The following is a 7,385-nucleotide window of genomic DNA, read 5'->3' on the forward strand; positions in this document are numbered from 1 at the left end:
ATATTAAAGATGGACACTTTTTAGGAATAGTGAACATCTTGATTTTTTTGGCGAAAATGGCCCATGAGTTTTCATATTTTTAGTGGTTCAGATTTTTGACACTAAAGTTTGTGGTATTGACAATTTGGTCCCTTAATTTATTAACAGTGGTGTAAAGATAAGGATGGGGCTGATACGTGTCATTCCCACGTCTCCCCGCCGGTTCTGCCTCGGTTCATGTGCTTCCCATGATTTTTTTTCTGGATTCCTCCATTTTCGCCATCTAATCTAAATTCACACTGAAGGTACCACAGCTCATGAAACACCCGCTGGCTATTGTGGCTTTGGTGCCTAAAGAAGCTGCCGTGTTCGCCGCCGGTGCAGTCGCCGGTTCCGCCGCAAAGCGCAGGCAACAAAGGTTTGCTACAATATTTGACAGAGAAGCGTAGGGCTTTTGCGGGTTAGACGAGAGACACTGGCGGTCGTCTTGTAATGTTTCCAGATACCGACGACGAAGCCGGACAGTGCTGCTACCGCTGCTTCCCATCGACTCTAGAAAACCCTAAACCAGTATTGGGAAGGATATAAACACAGCTCGGCGACGAATGGATCCATAACGCCTTCCATCATCTTCGGCAGGTCGATGGTTCTTCTACTTCACGCAACCGTCCGACTGCACGACTGTTTCGCTCTCCTTTAATCCTCTTCTTCTGCAATTCCGCTACCCACCACGACGCTTTATTCCAAAATACGATGAGCGCTTCTGGTGTTTATCTTCCACCAGGTTCCTCATATGTTCTTCTTCTTTAATTTCATCCAACTTTGTTTTTGAACGATTTTGATTGAATTCTCAGGTAACTATTGAACCCTTCTTTGTGTTTGGGTTGTGTGATGGAGGTGGTTTGGCCGACATCTGTGTATCTCCATTCCTGTCCCCCTCAATCTTTGGGTTAGTATTGAACCCTAAATCGTAGTTGTTCACTAGATATAGAAATTTAGAAGACTATGAACGTCTATCTCCTGATGACGTTTACATTATAAATCTGTAAACGACTTTCTTTAGCAATGTGCCCTGTACGTACCAAATTGCCATTTTTTGTTGTCTTAATAGAGAAATTGAAAAGTTTTTTGAATTTTGCTTTTGATTTTGTTTCAATTCGCATCAAACTAAATACATCCTAATGTATGCCACACACAATTTTGTCTTATCCTTTAGTTGTTTATAAGCTTTTACTAGAAATATTGGAGCATTTAGCCTAATAAGCTTGTAATCTAGGTGTAAATTTGAGAGTACAGACGTTATTGTGTTGATGATTGAACGATTTTAGTCACAATAGTATGTGTAACATGTTATATATTGCATGCTCCAAGTCAATCTTTTGAACTACAAACATGATAAAAACCTCTAACTTCATGTTGAAATTTTCTAATGGTAAAGATCTGCTGCTACATATGGTGATATGGATAATGGCCTTCAAGATTTGTTGATAGCTTCGTTCTTAAAAAAGTGGGTTTCGGTATTGTCTTTGCTTCTAACGATGGTATAAGGAATGTATGGCAAAGGAGAAAGAACAGGAAACAACAAGAAACACATGTTGATATGATCATTTTTTCCATTTAGTTTTGCACTTGAAACATGACTAATTCACTAGGTTATTCAATGCAGGTATGTAGGTGCTGAAACTGACTTTCCCCATAGACACACACATAACTGTGGGGTTGAAATTCAGGATTGTCTGGCAAGAATGTCGGGATATCTTTACTTAACATACATATGAAGAACGGTCGGATCAATAAAAGGATTTGCAGGTATCATTTTCCCTCTTATTCATTTGGCTTATTTGATTTTGTTATCTAATTAAAAAAGAGATTATACTAAGTTCATTTACCCTGATAAGAAATAATCTAAAAGTACTATGCTTTAAATATATTTTGAATATGTAATTATAATGATTGTTGATTCCACTACAGGGATGAAATGGGTGTTCCTGTTGACAAAGGTGACAAGCGAGCTGGAATAACCGTATTTCTTCAAAGTGAAGACACCACCTTCTGCTGCTTTTGTCGTCGTTCAGCTAAGCTTTCACTAAGCTTTTAATCTCCTTCTTTCTTTGTCTCCTCTTCGTTTGTGTGTAAATCCTTGGTATTTTGGGGGATTACGATTACCAATATCTGGGTAATTCTCCTGATAATTTTCTGTTGGTATGATTGATTAAAGTTAAAACAATAAGATGAACGCATGATTTGTGAACTTTTGTGTGTGCATCTTTAAGTTGTTAACACTTTATTGAGTGATTGGTAAGCTGACGAAAACAAATTCTCTCAGGTTGTCTCACCTGCTCTAACCACTCACCAGGGAAAATCTATCTTCATGTTCTTAAGCTCCCTCCAAAGGTACTTTATTCAACCATCTAAAAATGGATCCTTTTGTTTTCTCTATTGATGTACATTATCTGATAATTTCTGTTTTTTTGTTCTCTATTGTTGTACCTAATTAGAAGGTGAAAACCTATTAGGCTAGCATTTGACTTTTTGGATTTATAAATATATATGATTTGATTTCGTTGGTTAAAGAAACAATCACCTGCTTCATGTGGCTTTTCCTTTGTGCTTTATTTTGTAATTTTCAATGTTTAAAGTCATTGATTTTGATTTCTTTTTTTGAAATTTGTTAGGAAATTGACTGATAAATCATTGTGGAAAGCTCAGTTCATTCGAAAAATAGATCCACTGATGAACCTGCTTAGCCATAGTCCACAGGCAGGGTGCTGCTATATGGGGTGGTGCCACCACATTGAACCACCTAATACGCAATGCTCATCCACATGTTGGTAGAAGTTTCCTATCATTCTATTTACAGTATGGTCAAAAACTCGAATATGATGGTTGATAAATAGGCCATTTATGAATTACGGATTACGTATGATCATAATTCTCATAAATGATAAAATCATCTGGACTAATTGATTTTAGTTAGAACATCGAAGTCATTTGAAAGACGGTGATGAGAACAGCTAATCGTTTCTCTAATATCCATTTATCTAATATCATTTCTTTAATGTGTAATGATTTGTTGTAAAACGGTAACGTTTCTGTTTGACTGGTATGAAGACCGAACATATTAAAGTCGATACTAGGTATGATCTACCCTTTCATTTCTTTCTATTAGTGAGGCTTTCATTGATTCAACCTTTTTACCAAATGTATAGATGGTTCTTGATATTCCCCTATAGAGGTTGGTGACAGCAGGAAGAAAGGTGTTGTTAGTAATGGTAGTTTTTCCCGGAAAAATGTGTTGGAAACAACTTCATGTGGCGAATCAGCTTACACCATGGCGACTGTACATGAACATAGATTGGCGGAGAACGGCCGTGCCAATCTTGCCACTCGCTCACCACCGCCCTAAATGGCTTCTGGATGGGATAATAGCATCGGTTATTATATCAAGAAGGTAACATTTCATGGTTTTTCTGCCATACAAACAAATAAATTCTGATTCTGAATATAAAATATTGGAATTTTCTAACTTTTTTCGATATGTAAATTCCTTACTTATGGCTTTTATTCCAGGAAAAAGATGGGGGATAAAAACATGGATGATCGGCTCTGTTGTGCTTCTGAGCTTCAGTGATGCACAAAGTTTGCTACTTTAAGTATGTTGCTACTTTCATTTCTTCTCATTACAGCATTCTACTTTTCTAGATTGCTTTATTATTTATATCATTTTACTTTCATTTTTCCTTACTACACCATTATACTTTAAACTTAATTTGGCTCAGTGGTCATAGGTTACGTAATCTGATTCTCCTTCTGTTCTCCTTTACTTATCGCTTTCATTTGCGCTATGTTTCCGTTCCTTTGCGCCGCTGAGGTCTTCGTTTGTCTCTGTCGCCACCGTCGTCGGCCGAAACTGGCTCCTCCTCAAAATCCACTGTCGCCGCTACGGCGGCGTCAGAACGATGTAGAAGGCGGAAGCCAGGTAAAATCGGATTTTAGTTTGTTAGATAGGTATCTGAATGATCAATTAGACCTTGCTATTGAGATTTTAAATGAATGTGGAGGTGATTTTAACATATGGTTATGATTATATCGATGATTTTGATGATTTTGGAAGCCATTTTCATTTCCATTTTGTAGTTTTTCCACATGATACAATTATAATAAAAATTGTATCTTTTTATTAACAATACAGATGCCAATTGACACCTTGAAGAAAGTTGGGTATTATTTCGTGAGAAGAATGAGGAAGTAAGATGCATGTGCACATACAACATGCCCTCTTCGTTTGGCCATTGTAAATGAGGGTCATGTCCAATGTCCCCACCATGGTAAGGTTTAACAAAACAAACTTTCACAGATAAACTAATTTTTATAAAATTGTTTATTTTAGCTTTATTTTAATACATGGTTTCCATGGTGGGAGTATTCTACAGATGAGAAGTGTGAAAAATTGCCGTCAACAAAATTCATTAAAACAAACTTTTTGCATAACATTTTCAGTCTTTATGAAAGTGAGAATAGTGTTGGTATTTTATCAACAAAAAACTGTATGAGAATAACAACCACAGACCAAAACTGTTATTTAGTCAATAATCTAATATGGTAGAATGTTGAATGTTGATTTATTTGTTGTGTGTATGTATCATGAATGCAAATAGGTAAATTTATGATTTCATATCATCAAAATATATTGATTATGAAGAATCTAGGTTTATAACTTCATCATACATACTATTTTTTGACCAAACTGCCCTTACATACCGTTTTTAAACTTTAAAAAAAATGATTTTAACAGTTTTAGACCAAACTGCCCCTGCATACTATTTTTATAGTTAAAAAATTTTGATTTTAATAGTTTTGGATGAAAATGCCCCTGCATAATGTTTTTATACTTAAAAAAATTGAATTTAACAATTTTGGATGAAACTGCCCTTGCATACTATTTTTATAGTTATTTTTTTTTTATTTTAACAGTTTTGGACAAAAGTATCCCTAATGTTTCAAATTTATCGTGCAAAATGATGAGCGGGTGTGGTTTATTGCCTTTGTGTCTGCAGCCCCACCACACGATGATGAAGCAACGAAGATAACTAAAAAGGTTTATGCCAAACTTGAAGGTTTTTTTACCTCAAAGAAGAGCGAAAGGTAAGTATCCTATCTTAATAAATGTATCTTGATTTCAATACAAAAAAAGAAACATACCTTACTTTGTAGATTTGTAATTGTAACAGGTGCTAGAAATTGGATATGCATGAACCTGAAACAACTTTCTGGGAAGATTTGGAATCTGAAATGGCAGAGTCCTGATAAGAAATTTTGCAGCTAAGTTTTATTTCTGTTTCCTGCTTTCAAAAGGTTTTGTTTATTGGGTTGTAAATTACCTTTCATTTAATTAGTAATTTGTTGTAAGATTAGGCTGTTTTAATGAAATTGAGGAAACACCCCAAATAACATTAATAACATAAATAATAGATTCTGTTAGAACGAAAAGAGCTACAACATCTATTTATTCGTTTATGTATTTATTTACATTCTTTATACTCAAAGTAGTTCAACAAATACAATCCAGGTACAAAAAAAAAAAAAAAAAAAAACCGAAGACGTGGCCACCACCCCAGTCCCATCCCATTAACCAAACAATAAACCTATGAAGTATATATTTCGATAAATAGTTTAACTTGCATTTGCAACTTGCAAAGGGAGAAAAAAGACATTAATTTGATAATGCCACTTAAGAGCTATTTGGCAAAGGAGCATAGTAACTTATTAGATGCCACATAATGGACTCATGAATTGAGACAGACCGACAACAAAATGATACCCAAACTACAAAAAAATAGTTCGTCAACTAACATTTACAAACAACAGAAAAAATTGTCGCATCCGACCCCCGCAACGCGGGGGTTCCCCACCTAGTTTAAATGAAATGTTTTATGTTTGTTTTTATAATTATTAAAAAATAAACAAAAAATAGATAAAAAAAGAAATAGAAAAGAAATAAATCGAAAAATAAAGAAATAAAAAAAAATAAACCGAAAAAAATAAAAAAATAATGATATGTAAATTATTAGATGTTATAACATTATATATGACATGACATGTGAGATTATAACTTTTAAATATAAAAAATATTTGAACATGTTTTTTTAACGGCTAATACACACCCACTAAATCATATTCCTAAATTATTCTATTATCTACAACGAGACTTAAACCTTCGATCTTTTAGAGAAAAAATACATATTTCAACTCCTTAATGCGAAAGACAGTGATATATTTTAACATCCTGCCGCACCAATAGCTAATGGTAGAAATATAGATGATAAAGAGACAGGCCGGGGTAAATTGCAAGTTGGGGGTGGGTAAGTTGCAAGTTGGGGTTGGAGACACAGCTGTTGCCTGTTGTTGGTCCTTATCACTATCAATTATCTCAAACGTTCCCCGTATCGCCTGTGAGTTTCGTGTTCCTACACCTTTTCCACTGTTTAAGAAAACAATATAATATCATTCCTTTATTCTACGTTAATTAATTTTAAAGTAAATAATAACTTTGTTCTTTATGTTTTACACTTTAACTTAAAAGCATCAATTTTGTTTAACTTTTTGTTTTTTTTAAAGCCGTTGTTAAGTTTAAATTTTGTTACGATATCTTCTGTTCATGTTTTACTAAAAATTACAACTTTAATTTGTTTTTAATTATTCTAAGACTTGAATTTCGTTGTTTTAATGACTAAAAATAACCACCGAAATACAAGTTCAAGGATGACTTTTAAAAAAGTTCAAGAAATAAATTAAACTTCCAAACTTAAATAGAAAATGAAAGCAAATTCGTATTTTTTTTCTACTTCTTCGATCGGTACGTGACCCTGTCCTTTTCGGGGGTTTCATTGTTGTCTAGATGGACATGTGGGGTCTAAGGGGATTTCTTGTTTGATGTCTCATTTTAAGAGTGTAACATTCCAAAACAAAAGACCAAAATTTTAATTTTAATTCACTAATAAAACCATAAGTTATGAAAACATTTCATCAAAACATTTTTTTTCCAGAGTTTCACATCAAAAATCAGAGTAAAACATCACATGCTAAACATCATGGTGTGTGTGTGCGATGCAGTCATCCCAAGCTCTTCCCTCTGCTACCGGAAGTACCTGAAACCAAAATTGAAATGCATAAGCACGAAGCTTAGTGAGTTCCCCAACCTACCACATACCATACACATAACCACATACTAGGCCCCCGCCCGCTGCATCGAGACTTGCCCGACATCGAACTCGCTCCGGCATCGGGCCCCGCCCGGCATCAGGCCCCGCTTGGCATCAAGTCTTGCTCGGTATACAAATCTGTTTCTCTTAGACCTCGCCTGTCTCCGGCCCCACCCGCTATACGTATACAATCACATAAACATA

General features: G+C 34.9%; 2 long non-coding RNA genes across 3 annotated transcripts; both read left to right on the plus strand.

The window, feature by feature from the left end:
* Nucleotides 1-238: 238 nt before the first annotated feature.
* Nucleotides 239-3,007, plus strand: LOC145161592 (uncharacterized). 2 transcript variants are annotated; one of them, XR_013738547.1, is made up of 6 exons: nucleotides 239-763; nucleotides 834-928; nucleotides 1,418-1,788; nucleotides 1,951-2,155; nucleotides 2,306-2,373; nucleotides 2,655-3,007. It is a non-coding gene; the product is annotated as an uncharacterized LOC145161592 (long non-coding RNA). The 2 variants fall into 2 exon arrangements; XR_013738548.1 differs by having other exon boundaries at nucleotides 1,646-1,788.
* Nucleotides 3,008-3,725: 718 nt separating this feature from the next.
* Nucleotides 3,726-5,418, plus strand: LOC145161591 (uncharacterized). Its single transcript, XR_013738545.1, has 4 exons — nucleotides 3,726-3,958; nucleotides 4,172-4,307; nucleotides 5,037-5,124; nucleotides 5,194-5,418. It is a non-coding gene; the product is annotated as an uncharacterized LOC145161591 (long non-coding RNA).
* Nucleotides 5,419-7,385: the final 1,967 nt, after the last annotated feature.

The sequence above is a fragment of the Lactuca virosa genome, chromosome 2 (genome assembly GCF_052849685.1).
Source record: "Lactuca virosa cultivar CGN04683 chromosome 2, Lactuca_virosa_CGN04683_v6, whole genome shotgun sequence".
NCBI classification, from domain to species: Eukaryota; Viridiplantae; Streptophyta; class Magnoliopsida; order Asterales; family Asteraceae; genus Lactuca; species Lactuca virosa.